This window comes from Epinephelus fuscoguttatus, linkage group LG12 (genome assembly GCF_011397635.1).
Source record: "Epinephelus fuscoguttatus linkage group LG12, E.fuscoguttatus.final_Chr_v1".
NCBI classification, from domain to species: Eukaryota; Metazoa; Chordata; class Actinopteri; order Perciformes; family Serranidae; genus Epinephelus; species Epinephelus fuscoguttatus.
Genome location: NC_064763.1, coordinates 26,112,404 through 26,128,952, shown reverse-complemented (window position 1 = coordinate 26,128,952; position 16,549 = coordinate 26,112,404). Strand labels below are relative to the sequence as shown.

The window sequence follows — 16,549 nt, the reverse complement described above, 5'->3', positions numbered from 1 at the left end:
AAAATCAAGGGGAAAATAACATCGGCAACCAAGACGTTTCTCTGACGTTAGCATGTAGCTAGCTACATGTAGCAATGTACTTCCAGTCAGGTGTAGTGACTTTTTACAAAACAAAATGTCTAAACAAGCCGCTGAGGGGCAAACAGGTGAACACGTTCTGGATGCGTGTTCTGGGCTGAGAATAAACCAATGTCCAGTGCGTGTTATTCTCTTTGAATTTGGTGATCAACTTATTCTCAGGGTGGCACGGTGGTGTGGTGGTTAGCACTCTCGCCTCACAGCAAGAGGGTTGCCGGTTCGATCCCGAGCGTGGGAGCCCTTCTGTGCGGAGTTTGCATGTTCTCCCCGTGTCAGCGTGGGTTCTCTCCAGGCACTCCGGCTTCCTCCCACAGTCCAAAGACATGCAGATTGGGGACTAGGTTAATTGGTAACTCTAAATTGTCCGTAGGTGTGAATGTGAGTGTGAATGGTTGTTTGTCTCTATGTGTCAGCCCTGCGATAGTCTGGCGACCTGTTCAGGGTGTACCCTGCCTCTCGCCCGATGTCAGCTGGGATAGGCTCCAGCCCCCCCGCGACCCTCAAGAGGATGAAGCAGTTAGAAGATGGATGAATGAATGAACTTATTCTCAATACAATATACACATGCTAACCATAATATAGTAGGGCCACAGCATTGTCCATATCATCCGTTACTCCATTCAGCAAGTTCAGTTTTACACGCCGATACTTCATGATTATATGACACGCTTGCATAACACGGTCAAAAACTGTTTGCTTCCTATTCCACACACCTGATTTCCATTACCTGGAGCTTGCCTATATGCACTTCACACATGAATGCTCCACCCTGTGTTCAGTTTAATAACTGCATGTGTATATTTATATCTACCTTGTGTTTAGATAAGGATAAACACACAAAAACTATATTATGGCTCCAACATCAGGGATTGACTGTACAGAGTATAGCAAACCAAAGCTTCTAAAACAAAATCTTCACTCCTGGACATGTTCGAGCAGTAATATGATCTGAAACTGGGGAGAAATTAATAACATCGGCAAGATTACAGGTTTCCCTGACATTAGCATGTAGCTACATGTAGCATTGCAGTAACGTGCTTGGGGCAGATAACCATATAAAGAAAACTGTCATGAGCTGACCTCAGCTTGTCTCGAAAGTACTAAGAAACCGTTGTAAAAAGAGAGTAGGTCTATTCAGCACGGTCTGAAGCCTAAGGTACTTTCTCACAGGATTTGGCTACTTTTATTTTTACTTCATTATTTAAAACATTGGCCACATTTAATATGAACATCTGACACTGGAAGATTGCATAAGCATATTTGACAAAAAACAAGAAAAAGCATAATAGATCCCCTTTAATGCTGTGTTTCATATTTAAAGCCTTACACCTCAGGTGTCTGTGAATGCCCTGACAAGAACACTGTAATTACTAGTCACGTGTTGAAACCAATAGGAGCTGCATTTTTTGCACCTCAAGCCATCTCAGCATAAAAATAGGTGTAAATATTAGCTATACCTGATATTTCCCTGAGTGTGTCTTCAACATGCTGCACAGGGTTGGCGGACAGAGATAAAGATATGGGTATAAATGGTGTGAATGATCAATACGGTGCTACAGCCTTTCTCAGATCAACCAGTCCCCTCAGCTGGACATTGCAGAGTGCAGGTGTGGCCTGAGAGGCATGATCTGAACCTGCAATCGAAGCATCCACAAAAATAACTGGCGGCTTCTTGTTTAGGTAAATATAAAACTGCAGCAGGAACAGTCACTCCGCGTTAGTGCAACTTTTTGGACGGTTTTCTTTGATGCTTGATCTTCATTATAGGCAAAACTGGATCTGTTCTTTACACTTTAAGGAAAGAAAGTCTGAGTGCTGGACAATTACTCTAGTTTTAATGGTCAATAAGTCATTTAGTGTAGCCGACAAAATATTGACTGGCCTGAGGAGGAATAACACAACGCTCTTAATGCGATTATAAATGTTGCTGTTCATTCAGTAAATACACTTAGTGGAAATCTTGACATTAATGCCTTGTTTTGCGGAACTAGCTGAGTGATGTCAGCTTAGTGACTTTGTCACTTTGTCAACAGCAGCAGATCTGCAGAACCTGAAAATCTGTTTGAATGTCATTAACAAAATGCGCAATAGGTTGATACATGACATAAGGGTATTCATTTGCGTATGAAGCTTGATTTTGTGTAAACAACTAATAGTTTAAAACTGAGTCTGAGTTCAGATATACTGTAGCTGCTCTCTCTGCCAGTCAGCTCCAAATTCTGTGCAAACAGCCTCATGAAATGCAGAAATGAAAAGAGTGTCATGTGAATGTGAAATGTGGTGTTTTTATCCAGATATTCCAGCTCTACAGAATACTGTATTGATCCTTTGAGAGAAATTCTGTTTTTGCTGTCAACCTATATGCTACTTGACCATGCTGCCTGAAAATAGTTTCCCTCAGTCCATGTATAGGTTTGTTTCTAATAATTTGCATACAACTTGTAGCTCAGTATTCATGACCTGAGACAGATGCTCACACAGAGGGAAAAGTTCAACATTTTGGTGAAAACTCTTCATATGAAGCTTCCGCCAGGTGACAGTTAGTTAGCTTAGCTTAGCATAAAGACTGGAAACAGAGGGAAACAGCTAGCCTGGCTCTGTCCATTACAAAATCCGCTTAACATCTCTGTAGCTCAGCAATTAACGTGTGATATCCAGTTTGTTTAATCCATACAAAAATCAACGTGTGTTTTACAGGGGTTATGTGCTGAACTATTTCTTGGCCAGGACCAGTTACCAGGCAACCAGCGGAGACTCCAGGAAGTTACGGGTGCTGACCATGAAATAGTAACCCTCGCTAAAACGTCAAATTGTCTTTTTAGTTGGCTGCTAGCTGTAGCTTCATCTTTAAAGTACAAACATTAGTGGTATCAATCCTCTCATCTACTCCAACTCTTGGCAAGAAAGCGAACGAGCACATTTCCAAAAACTTTTCCTTTAAGCCACGAGAGACACAAATATGATCAGTACATTCTGTATACCTGAAGCAAAGCCGGTCATATCACACCTACACCAGCCTACACAGTGTGTCCAAACATTGTAAAACCATTCAAAAGCTCGATTAAATATGTCAGAGGTTCAGTGTATGAATCACTGGTGAAATCTGGTGTGTACAAGCAGAGGTCTTCAGTGTATGAGGAGCGTTTACAAAAACTTTTGAGCCTAAATCATTGGTGGATGAAGTGGTGCTTTAATAGATAATACTGTACATTCACGGTAATACAAATGATGAGTACTTCCTAACAGCCGCGGTGGTGCCGGGTGAATGTTGTCAGCTCTATGATACTTGTATGAGCATGAACAGCTCGTTTAACACTCACACGCAGCTCTCAGCTCGTAATAGCTCCACATTTTTAACAGTTTCCCCGAATAAACAGTTTTTGTTCATGTGTAAGAATGAACGTCAGTCCGCAATACAGTGACAACTGACTGATGGATGAATGGTTGGTTGGTTCAGTAGTTCAATAGGTTCAATCAATAGGTGACGGAGGATTGGAGGAAAACATTAAGGGCCAATGTGTGTTTATATTTCCCATTATTTTTCAGAATGCAGGGCTATAATCTAATTCAGAACTAAAATCTAACCAAAATGTGGGATGTTTTTCTATCATGGCTGCTTAAATATTTAACACACATTGACTTGGTCCCCACAGCAGGCTATTCTAACACTTATGAGTCCAATGAAAAACAGGAATGAATTTAGTTTAGCAATGTGATGAACACATTAAAGGGATAAACTCAACTTTCTTTCAACAATAAATCCTGAATCATTTACATGTTTTGAATTGAATAAACAAATTGCCTGCTAATTTTAATCAAATCAAGTTCACTGGACAATTTACCCCTTTCAGCGTATTGAATAACTCCTAACAAGTTTCCGTCACTGACGTCACTGCATGCGCAGGTGCCAGGTAATCGCAGCTTTTTTAACAGAGGTGGGGGAAAAAAAAGATTGTCTAATTTCCTGCAGGGTTATGAGGCATTTGGCCCGCCACAGACTCTGGTGCAGCTGACTATTAGAATACTTAATGCATTAGTTCAGGCGATGCACGATGCAAATGCAGCGTTCAAACCCCCCTCCTCTCCTCCCCTCCCCTCTCCTCTCCAACCCCCCCGTCCAGACGCGCTGTCTGCGGACTCCTGTACTTGTCTCCGGTGAGCTACACATTCTCTATTCCTCCCACCTCCTGTCGACTGGCGCGCGCACACCGACACGCACACACCATCAGACGCACACACGGGCAGAGGAAGTTAAAAAGCCCGGTGACAATAATAACACTCGAGGCTTCATCCATTGTCCATAACCTGCTGCGTCTTATTCTCCCTAATGAGGCTATGCGCACACAAAAAGTTCGAGGAGAAAAACAAGCACAGCCGTGCATACTGTGACTTCAAATTATTCGCAAACATATGGAGCGCTTGGATCTGCGATACTGGTGGCGGATTGCAGGGGGGGTGGAGGGGGTGACTGTAAATCTCCGGGTAGCGCGGTGAAAGCTGGCGTACCTGGGAACTTTCTAATGATGCCCGGAGAAAAATAAGAAGAATAAGACGATTGGAAATAAAAAAAAAAACTCTCGTTACGCGCGTGGAAACCTGTGCCATCTCTTTTTCTAGTGTATGTTTCTATATGGTTAAATAAAACTTTCATTGTACAGGTTGGCGATGAGGATGTGTGTGGTGTCAGATGTAAGCATGATGCGACTCTAATGCGCGTTTATCATTTCGCTCATTAACTGGAAGCGTCAAGTTTAGCGCGCATCATTAACAGCTGATTCACAATAACGCATGGGGCTTTTGGCTCAGTGTCCATATCTGGAGGCGACTTATTAGATAAAAAGACATGATTGTTCTTAGAAAAACTGACAGCAGCTTGTAATATATCCCCATCATCCCGGCACAGTGCTGAAGCATCATTACCTATGCAATCACCGGCGGTTTTAAAACCTATTTTAATTTTTCCTTTCAAGAGTAAAAGCGGATCAAAATAGCTGTCTTTTGTCTGGACTCAGTGATCTATGAGCACGGTAGCCTATCTGCGGTACCAGCATACGGTCTGCAGTCGCACATTTGAGGATATACACAGAAGAGCCCCGGTTCATCCCGCTATAACTTGATCCTATAAGAAGATGACATCCCAACTTTCAGCAGACTTCAACAAAGTATGATCCCCCCCATCATCACCACCCCTCCTCCCTCCCCTTCCATGTATCTGCATATTTGCAAACACGGGCCCATTTTATTCGCACCTACCAAAGCAGATCCGAGCAGAGGGGAGGGCTCCCACAGTCCGAGCGGTCCGTCTCTCAGCCTGCCGTGCAGAATGGTGACAAAAAAAAAGAAAAGGGCAGAAAAAAAAGCTTATTCTCCGAGAACACAATCCTACAGAGTGGCTGTCTGTTAATGACAAATGTGAAAAGAAAAAAAATATTCACCGTCAGTTATTTGGGAAAAGCGTACTTTCTCTGAGGCTGAACGCGTGGGTTCCCCCAGCTTTCTCGGTCCTTGCAATCCCACCTCTACATCCCCGCTTGCAGAGAGGAACATGCAAACACATTTCATAGATTTTTGGAGCTTCGCGGAAAAACCGAAGTGGACTTTTGCGCGGTGCGCGCGCTCCGGGCTCAGGCAATAATAAACCCGAGAGAGGCCGCGAGGGTTAGTGTGATTTCAGGACAGCTGAGGGTAGAGGTGATGATTCAGAATTAAACTGACTGCTGATAACTACACACTTCCTGAATGCTGTTTTTTTAAAATCACCCTTTATCCCAAATAATAAAATGCATCACTTATTTATCAATAAAAAGAAAGTAATTGGATCATTTGAGCAACATTCAAGTGCCCAAATAAGGGGTGATGTTTTTTTAATTATAAGAGGATACAAAATATAATAGGCTTAAATAAAGATTATTTTTCACTGTTAATATTTGCATTACCACATTTTTGTGACATTTTTCTTGCATGATTTCAACACTGTTTTCTCGCGTAAAGGAGTGACCTCTTTGTCAGGACGCACGCAGGGTGGTGGAGGGTAAACACTCCCCATCAATTTATTTGGACAACAGAGTTTATCCACCATGCGAAGCTGACAGAAATGAAGCCTCATCCCCTGCGCGCTCCTCCTCGCGCTCAGCCCCAGAGTCCACTCCACCTCTTTCGACTGTCCTGTCTGCTGGCAGGCGGCCAACCCAAGTGTGTGGAAATGACACCGCCAGGGCGGCAGAGATTTTCCTTCATTTCTCTCCTTCCCGATCGCAGACTGGCTGACATTGGCTAGAAAGTGGAGCAGCTCGTCAGGGACAATCAATGCGAATCGATCGAGCTGTGCGGTTGAGGCTCCAGAGCTGGAAAATATCGCGGCAGCTGAAGAGAGAGGGAGAGAGACAGAGAGGGAGAGAGAATGAGAGAGGAGGGGGTGTTCTACCAACTCTGCCAGTAGCCAACCAACCTCCCTGCAAACAAATATGCTCTGGCTCTCATAAACATGACACTCACTTAGTAAATACTAAAGTCGAAAAGCCACCAAATGTGTAATTACGCACGGGATTTGTGTTCCAAACGCGTAAACAGTAAAGGTAATCACCCAGACTAAGTTATCTTACAATTGATTGAGTGTAAAATAATGACTTAAAACAAAAATCTTCAATCTGCCACTTGTTTTTAAATGTTTGCACTTCTTTCAAACATACTTTTCTCAACGTAATATGACACTGAATTGGAAACTTGTAAAAAAATATCCTTTTATTTGGTATTTTCAAGCTGGAAAAACCTTATTGTAATATTATATAAAACTTTAAAGACCCAAAATGTAGTACAGCAAACATCCTTCATATGACTGATTGAGCTTAAAGTTTTATTTTTTTATTTAAAAAGCTTTTAAATATACTGCTCCTCTGTCCTGGAATAATCTAGAGGGATCTGAAACTGGCAAAGCTGGTCACTGTGGCGGAATTCAAGTTGATATTAAAGGATGAAGAAATTAGCTCTTTTAGTCAATGTGATTGTTTCTAAATCATTTTAGAAACTGTGCCCACATTATAATTGTTCTTGTATTACTTGTTGATTGGATACTGCAGGGTTTTTTTAATTAATTTGTTGTGTGTGACAGTTGTATATGTCTGTTTGCCTTGTTGTGACTTGTATCAATGTTTTATGCTGCCCTCTTGGCCAGGTCACCCTTGAAATAGAGATTTTTAATATTGTTTGGGAAAACCCTTAACATTCATCATGCAATACTGAGGAAACATAATCAAGGTCTGTTAGAAAATGTCTTCAGATGACATCTATTATCAGCACCAAGCAATAAATGCTATCATTATAAAAGAATGGGTGTCATTTATTAAAGTGATGGGTATCTCATTTTGGAGTCACATTATTACTTAAAATTCCAAATTAAATCCTCCCCAGGATGTGTTTGGTAAATCTACACGGCTATGTGCTTTGATACTTCCGCAGAGCTGCTCGGCTTCAGCAAAGAAAAATGTGAAAATGATATTTTTATAATATCCTTCATCTTGCCGTATTACTCTTTTCTGTTCTGTTACACCTGTTGCATTGTGGACTGTTCAACAGTTATTGTGATCCAACTGCAGTGATGTCATCACAACCAGGAAATGATGAATGAAGTGTTGCAGTGTGGTTGAATTATTAAAACATGTTTGAAAAGAAATGAATGAAGGCAGTGGAAAAATATCACTTTAATTCCTCACACACACAATCCTCTAGTACTCATTGTAGACATACATCAGTCCAATCAGTTTCCTTTGTTGGTGATATGTGGGGCTACAAAAACAACCATCAGTGGGATCTTGCTATAAAAGTTTGTCAAGGGCTAAATATCCTGAAAAATTCCCAGAAAAGCAATATTGCTGTTTTACATTTATGTACTGACCAGGGGTAAGCAACCTGTGGCTCCCGAGCCCTATGCGGCTCTTAACACCCTATCCATCTGCTTCCTGTGTCTTTGACATGAAATTTCATAGAAATGATTAATGGTTATTTTTTAACATTCAGATTTTCACCTGTCATTGTTGTAGGCCTAAAGTGATTACTGCATTCTACATCTGTAAAAATGTGCAGCCTATACATTGATTTTCATTATGTTAAATTTACATCATACGTTCACGACCTGGTGCCTTTTCATCTGAATTTTGCTGAACTTCAGTAGCGGTGGCGAGCCTGGAGTCTCTCTAGCAAGACTAGCTATGGATCCAAATCCAAAAAAGGAAAGGTCTTGGAGAAAAATAAAGCATTTAATCACGTATGTATAGATTCATTCACTAAAGAACTGAGTTAAAGTACTAAATAACTATAAACAGCCCACCACAGGGTAGCCACCTTGTAGAAAATCCTATTAATGAACACTTATTTAGACCTATTCATAATGTTGATGGGCTAATTTAGACTGAAGAGGCTGTTATCTTTATGCAAATACGTTTTGCTGCTCCAGACAGATTTTTTTTTCTTTTAACAGTAAAGGTTGCCGAACCCTGGTATAGACAGAATAGTGTCAGAGAACATAAAATATTTCATTTAGTTTTGTGCTGTAAGGAAATGAGCTTGTCACCTGGCTATAGTGTGATCATCACGAAACTGGCCTAAAAGACCACCAACCAGTGCAGCTGAGGACATTCAAAGACCAACAAAACAAAATGTATTGCAGCAAAGATCCATTTCTATTTCAGAAAGCTGCTTCCAGTATCACATGTCCCTGGTGTGTTCACTGTCTGCCTTTTCACACCTGTGTTGTTTTTCTGCAGACCAATCCCCTCAGTCTCAGGTTAGGTGACTTTTCAAAACAGACTCACCAAAATAAGCGACGAGGTTTGGGGTGAGAATTTGATCTAACAACACACTTCAGAGTGAAAAGTTGACTACAAATGTTTCACTGCTACTTTTATCCCAAACATGAGAAGACTGAGATTAAACTAGCTACTGTTATTTTCATCAGCCAAACACATATCAGGGAGAAATGTGATGTTGTGACTTCTCCTTTAAAGCTACTTGTGTTTGACATGTAGCTGTTACAAAGGTTGTCTTTAAGTGATAAATCACTGTGCTATAAGGCAGAGTTCATATGATGTCACCCTGGACTTTTCTATGCGGTTCACTGCTCTCTTTTAAGCACCGAGCCCCATCAATGCTGGATGAATCCTGGTATAAGGCCAGATTGCCATCATTTAAATGATTAAATAATTGATTTTGTCTAACAAACAGCCAACATTTCCCTTTGTCATCCAGCAGAGCTTATCTTTTTACTGACATGCAGCTAGACTAAGGGTCTGCAATGTGAGTCTCTCTTATGCTCTGAGCTAAATGCTAACGTCAGCACATTCTCACAATGATAATACCATCAGCTAATAAAGGTACAACAGTATAGAGATATAGGTATAAATAAAGGTGTGAGGAAGGGCTACTCGATTATTATTTTGGCCAATATTGAGATCACACTTATTTAATAGATTACTCCCTGACTTTGGAAACATAAAGCCTTTATTAAACATTAAAAAAAGTGTCTTTATAACTATGGATTTTCTCAAACTTTAAATATAATTCAATTGAAAAGCAGGCTTGAGCTGAACTAAACATGCCACAGTCTCACTGAAAGTGAGTTTGGAAATTGTGGAGGGGCAAAAGAGGACCCCTGTAAAGAAAAGGGATGCGCTGGATTTATAACACAAGACAAAAAAAGAGCTACATTGCAAAATAAAATGCAGCACATTAATTGTTTTATCTCGATTATCTTGTTTTCATAATTATAGAAGGCCAAAATCATAATTGAAAATAAAAATTCCATTGATCGTCCAGCCCTGGTATAAAGTTTTCCATGTTTGCCATCTAAGTTAGCGTGTTAGCATGCTAACATTTGCTAATTAGCTCTGAAGAGAGGGCCTACAGCCGAGGCTAATGGGAATGTCATTATTTTTGCAAGTATTGGACACAGAAATCTTGACTTGATGATTGCACCAGATGAAAAGTCAGAGGATCACAAATGTTATTACAATCTATCCTGAGGGGGGACATCAATGTGTGTCCCCTGAGATAATTTAGTCTGGACCAAAGTGGCGGGCCAGCTGACCTACAGACACGGATATCCCCAGAGCCATGCCGCTAGCATTGCTAATAAAATTACTGATAGTATTTAATTATTTGATATGCAGCACAAGTTTTGGGACAGTCTGTTCATGTTAAGTTAACACTTGTTGGTGTGATGGTCAAACACTGCTTTGAATTTTAGGGGGTCTTTCTAGAACCAGTTCATGTCCTGATTCAAAAAGGGTTATATATAAACATTTAGATAAAGTAACCCTCGATGCAATGACACACACTGGTCGTTCCATGTTTCCATTCAGGGTTTTAGACTACTTCATCGTAATGATACAGTCATATGGAATGATGTAACATGAAGAGGAGCAATTTTGCCTCCATAAAACCCACTCAGACCACAGTCTTCTCTCTTTTGCAGCATTCTGCGTGTCCTCCCTTTTGACCTTCCAAAGTCCTCTATCTCTGGTTTGAAACGGAGGAACATTACATTGTACTCGGCAATCGCGCCTGTCTTTCATAGGTTGAAAAGAGGGTCAAAAGAGCGAAAGCACGAGAGAGAAGGAGAGTCATGCATGGATAGATGGGTAGGAGGGAGCAGCAAGCTGTGACTCTTGGACATGTTCTGGTGGGTGCACTGAACCCCGGAGGCTGCAGCCACACTCAGCTCTTTGTTGTTTTCGTTCTGCACAGGGAGGCAGGGTACTTTCCTGAGCTGGGGAGGAGGATTAGCGTTGCATGGCCTCCATCCCCAGCTGCACACATGACCAGCACCGTAGGAAAGCCCCCGAAGACAGCCCAAAAAGAGGTACGTAAGGGATGAAGGGAGCAGGGCGAGGCACGAACATCAGTTTTCTCCAATACTGAGGAATGTTGCAAGCCCTGTAAACCCTCTAAATGATCACTGTTACACACTTTCAACATCGCCCTTATTTCGGAGAGGCTGGCTTCTTGTTCTTCTGTCTGTTTCTCTCTCAGCTTACACTTCTGTTCAGCAGCACACACACAGACTTTTTAGATTTCCTTAACCCCTTACTCTTATCTGCATTAATAAACATCATCAGACTCACCCCACACTCGCCTCTATATATCTATCTAAATAAATCAGCAGTGAGTTCTAATATTCGACAATCTAACAGTCTTTAAAGGTGCCTACGATTTCCCTTTGTTGTCTTGTTACTGAAAATTTTAAGTCCTATAAATATAACCCTATCTCCTCATATTATTAATGATGAATTCAACTTTACACAATGATACCATCCCAAAACTAAACATGTGTGAAACCAGACATCTACTGGCAACAAACAAAGGTCCCAGCTCTCTCATTGGCTGCTCTTTGGTGCCAGGTGATGTCACTTCCTGCAGAATACCACAGATCATCTGTCACCAAATTTTACCAGCTGTTGGAGAGCACAGTGTTCCAGTTGCTGTTTCTTCTCACAACCTTCAGTAAGTCACTGAGTTCAGAGAGAAATAGCTCCAGCATAAAACTGGGTGTAAAACATAAAAGTTTTGTTTTAGCGTTTTGGTTTCTGTTCGGAATAAACAAATAAGTTACTATAGTTATTGTTGTTAGTGAGTTTTACAGGTGTAGGTTTAGGCGTGTTTTTGATCATCACAGTGAGCCAAGCAGGCTGTTTTCTCTTCTCATTTTCTCCTCCTCCTCCTGATCTTTATACTAAGATAAGCTGAATGCCTCCAGGCTCGGGCTCCATAGTTAATGTACAAGCAGTACCAATCTTCTCACCTAATTCTTAGCAAGAAAGTGAATGAGCGCATTTCCCAAAAGTCCATCTATTCTTTGAACAAAATCAGTTTATCCAAAGGCAGTATCATAATTAAACATTTGTAATATTGTTGGTGTATTTTAGGTTGGACTACAGTTTTAGGAATACTTTGGATTGAGGCCTTCAGTATGACCATAGTAATGTGATTTTTATGCTGTGAAAGCCCCTGACTTTAAGCTGTGAGACAAATCGATCAGAATAAAACATCCTATCTCTGCTAAATCCAGATTAGCTAATCTGGAAGTGAGAAAAATTAATTCAAGACAGGTTCTCAGGACATGACACAGACAATGTGCTGTCAGGGTAACAAGAAAGGAAAAATGAGTGTATCCATGCTCAATATACTTGTGAATTGTTATTGGTAGGAGCCGAGACATTTTGCCTGTGATGTAATTGAATCGCTTGTGACTTAATTAATGGCCTGTGCTGTCGACGTGACTGCAAATAACTGTGAGTTAATTATGTGGGAACAGCTGTATAAGCGTCGGTATATAATGTTGGAAGAAGCCATTTCTCAGTGCCATTTTCTCCTACCATTGTGCCAGGACGGCATGCCAGCAAAAACAGTGTTTAAAAGGAGGGGTCAACTAGCGCAGCTGCCGACAGGTCATTGCCACTGCAGAAACACTTGACACCTGAGAACCTGATTTTAAAAAAAGTAAATCTCTTTTAAAATTAGGTTTTCACACGTTTCCTCTGTACATGTGAGACTCAGTAAGTCACTTCCAAGAACATGTCATCTCAAAGCAATGTGACGCTTTTTAAAGCAGTAAATCCGACTTGGCAGTTAGTCATTTTCGTGTATAAAATATAATAAAATATGACTCAATTATATTTGATTTCAATGCTGAACTGAGAGTGAGAGCACCAGCACAAATCCAACATAGTTTCCCTCTACTTTCATCACCACTCTCTGATTTATCTGTTCCAGCAATATTGGAAACTTCAAGGACACACCACGTCCACTGCACACTCTGCTATCAACCGAGCCTCCAAAGCGTTAGGGATTTTGCGGTGTGTTTTCCCGTCCTGCTGAACAAGCCTGAAGTCAGTCACGCCTTGTGTGAGCTTGCAGCTCCACACTGCAGAGGCCTGCTGCCTGATGAGCAACGCTGGCTCCATTTCTAGAGATTTATTACTCATCCTGCCACTAATCACACACTCAGCCTCATCTGTCAGGAAGCAAGAGGCTCCATTGTCTTGACTGACAGTATGAGGACAAAAAAGCATGACAAAATTACATCAACAACTGTTTAGCTTTTAACACCAAATGAGTAGTGTCATTACTTTCCCAAATTATCATGTCTCTAAATGTGAAGCAGCAAACACTGCCACTCCTGTAGCAGTGCAGGCCGACCAGCTGTTGCTGTTGTTGCAGTTAAAATCAGGGTTAGGGCCCCATCTAGTGGCAGGTGGTCATAATGGTGACAGAGGCTGGCTGAGAATAGGAGAAATGTGAATGTAAGAGTTAAAATAGTGATTAGGCGTAGAGATACAAAAAGTATGCTTTTAAGATAAATAACGAATCATACCACTGATAGTCTCAGTGATTGCTCAAACATTATTCACTTAATGCTGCCTCTGAAGAGCTCAAAATGTAGATAAAGTTTGATGCTCCCGTCACATCCTGTTGCTTTTAGTGATGTTCTTTTGAAGAGAAACTGGTCCCAAGGTTTTGATTGGAAATTCACTATTCAAACTCATGATTCAAAGTGTTATAAATCTGTAGATGTTCTAACATGAGCAACAGTCACCTCAGGTTTGCTTCAGAACAGATTCAACAAGGGTGCCAGTTTTGATTATCATCAAAATGACCATGCATCCAAAACAAATTATGGTAGTCTTAACATCTTCAAAATCAAGGTCTTTTTTTTATTTGTATGTATTTAGTAAAACATCCTGGGTCTAAACGCCAAATAGAAAACATTTAGGGCACAAACGGGTCAACTTTTCGATTAGAGGTACAGTATTTAATCCTGCATTATGTGCCAGTGGCGTAAGGAAGTTACGATGGGCCCTCGTGCACAATATCATGCACAAATGGAGACTTGACATTGGACAACATCAACATATGTATTACCCAGCAATCACCATTGCATATCTGTCAAAAATATCAAAGAAAGTAAGAAAGTAATCATTTAATTGAATAGTTTTCATAGTATATTTATAAATTTTGTAGCTTATATAAAAGCATACCATTTTGTTTTAACTAAGTGCTCACTATTTTAAAACAAAATAAATAAATAAAAAGGAAAAAAGAAAACCATGACGCAGATGGGTTTGCCTTTTTGAGGATATATATAGCAAACTGCACTGTTTTTAAATTTGTTTAATTAGTTATATTTTTATCATTTGTCTTTGAAGTCAGGTATATTTCAAAGGTGGCAATCTGAATCACTTGCAAGGGCTCACTTTCTCTATGGGCCCCTCCACCCCTCCATCCCCAGTGTAGTTGCACTGTCTGCGCTATCTATATTTACGCCCCTGTTATGCATCATTATACTTATAGTTGTAATGAGCCTTTTTTCTTTTTAATTTTTTAGCATAAGTGTGTTTCTAAAAATATCAAAGCACACAAAAATCAAGCCAACTATCTTGCTGCTCCATTTCAAATCATCTGGGGTATGTTTGGTGTAAAAGCATTCGGTGCTGGTTTGCATATTCATTCTAGTTTACAGTTCCCTCACAACATTGTGTAACATCGTACTTTTGAGATCTGGTTGCTTGGGTGCATGTTGTTAAAAGCTAAACACAGCAGTCATGTTCGTCTACAGTATGTTAACATCACGTTGTTCAAAAAATGCATCATTTTGAACCACAAGCACATCTCAGAATCCTTCGAAAAGGAAACAGAACTGCCTTCAGTAACCTTGAACCAAACTATTACAAGCACTAATGTACATAATTTTCTGCATTTGCGTTTTGTCCCATTATTTTTGTTATATGTGATGTCCTGCAAATCTGTTATGGTAAACCATGTGTGATCCCTGAGTCGCTGAGTCACATGTCACCCCATAATGGATGACATGAGCCAAACATCAAATGGCCAGTTTTTTAAAGAAACTGTATGATTTAGAATCCGAGTTGGGATGCCTGCACATGGCTCTCAACATGGAGGTGACTGAGGCAGCAGCTAGCAGAAAACATCGCAAACAGTGCTAACAATGGTAACGGTGCTGAGAGAGCAAACAATGTTGACATAGGGGGGGAACAAGAGGATGGGCACTGTGTTTCTGTGACAACGACGTTCCGCCCACAAGAGTCCGGACAGCGTTACCATGGGTAAACGCCATATAAGAGCAATGCAAAGCAGCGCTGATTAGCTAGTGGACTAGTCTCTATACAGACTCTACATTCAGTGAATGTAGAGTCTGTAGGCAAACCCCGGAGATCTTGCCTCCGGAAGAAGAGCGGAAGAGCCCTGGTTTCCGGTTGTAGGCTGTTTGTAGTCCGCATGATATTGACCAATCACGTTTGAGCCGGCTGCAGTTGTTGCCAGGTTAAACGGCCTGTGCCGTGAACTAACAAGGCGGAACATAATTGGCGTCACTGCAAACTCTGAATCCATCGCAGTGGTTCAGCATATTTATTTACATATAAACGGAAGTCGGAAACGTAAATTCACCTCCTCCGCCCAAATCAAACCGGAATGCCAAAAAATCGGGGGTCTGCCCCCAGAGGCTGTATCGCCGTCTGCCGGAAGTCAGACGCCGAATACAGCCGATGGGTTCCAAGAATGCTAGTGGACTAACATGCATGTGTGGCTGTACTGTCTGCCACAACAAAGAACAGAAAAGTTCAGACTAAAAAATACACAGAGGGAGTTTGACCTCAAAATGCCTTGTGTAAAGTGCTGCCCCAAAGAAAACTAGAAACATGGGGGGAAAGCAAGAATCGGACTGTGTGTTGCAAAAAACAAAAAAAAACAAAACACTTTTCACTGTTCCAACTTTTTCAAAGTCCCTAACAAGAACAGCAGTGTCCTCAGTGCTTTCATTGCCGTGAGCAATAATGAAGATGAAAAGGAACTGAGCATCACAAGCACTGAAACAAGTCACTCTCGTGCTTCGGACCAGTTGTCATGGCTGCTGCTGATAATGGTGAAAAATGGAATGATGATAAAGAGGCAAATCAAGGAGTAATCCCCCTGATTCAGTCAGGTAGTTACACCTTTTAGATATTGTTTGGATTAGGAAATAAACGGATGAAACTCTTTGAATATGAAACAATCATGAGTCGAGAAAGTTGAGATGAACGCATTCAAAGACAGGCCAGTAGTTTTTGAGTTCTCCTTACATTTTAACCTCTGACTCTGCACACTGATTGTTTGATTGAATCATCTACTGAAGTACATGTAACAGTGTTTAACAGAGGGACTGAGAGCACACAGATTTTACCTGCTGAACCAGCTGACACAAGGTAATAAGCAAAGAAGTTTCTAGGTCTTAGGTTTTCTTTTTTCTGTTTTTCTTTCTTTATCTTATTAAAAAGGAAATTTAAATGTTTTGTCACAACACTTTAATTTGGCTGTAATAAATGCAATTTTGTGGACACAGTTTTGTTGTGCAAAATAAACTAAAGATGAAGCTGTTCAAGACTGGCAAGGACAGTTTTAATATGCATACTCTATGCTTATAAAC

General features: G+C 40.8%; 1 protein-coding gene across 3 annotated transcripts in view; it reads right to left on the bottom strand.

The window, feature by feature from the left end:
- cxxc5a (CXXC finger protein 5a) overlaps nucleotides 1-16,549 on the bottom strand; it is a 49,006-nt gene that overhangs the window by 21,856 nt on the left and 10,601 nt on the right. For 2 of the 3 annotated variants that reach the window (XM_049591959.1, XM_049591961.1), the window contains exon 2: nucleotides 5,332-6,441. The gene's annotated coding sequence lies outside the window, so the exon portion shown is untranslated. The remainder of the gene's footprint in view (nucleotides 1-5,331; nucleotides 6,442-16,549) is intronic. The other variant, XM_049591960.1, reaches the window with a different exon arrangement.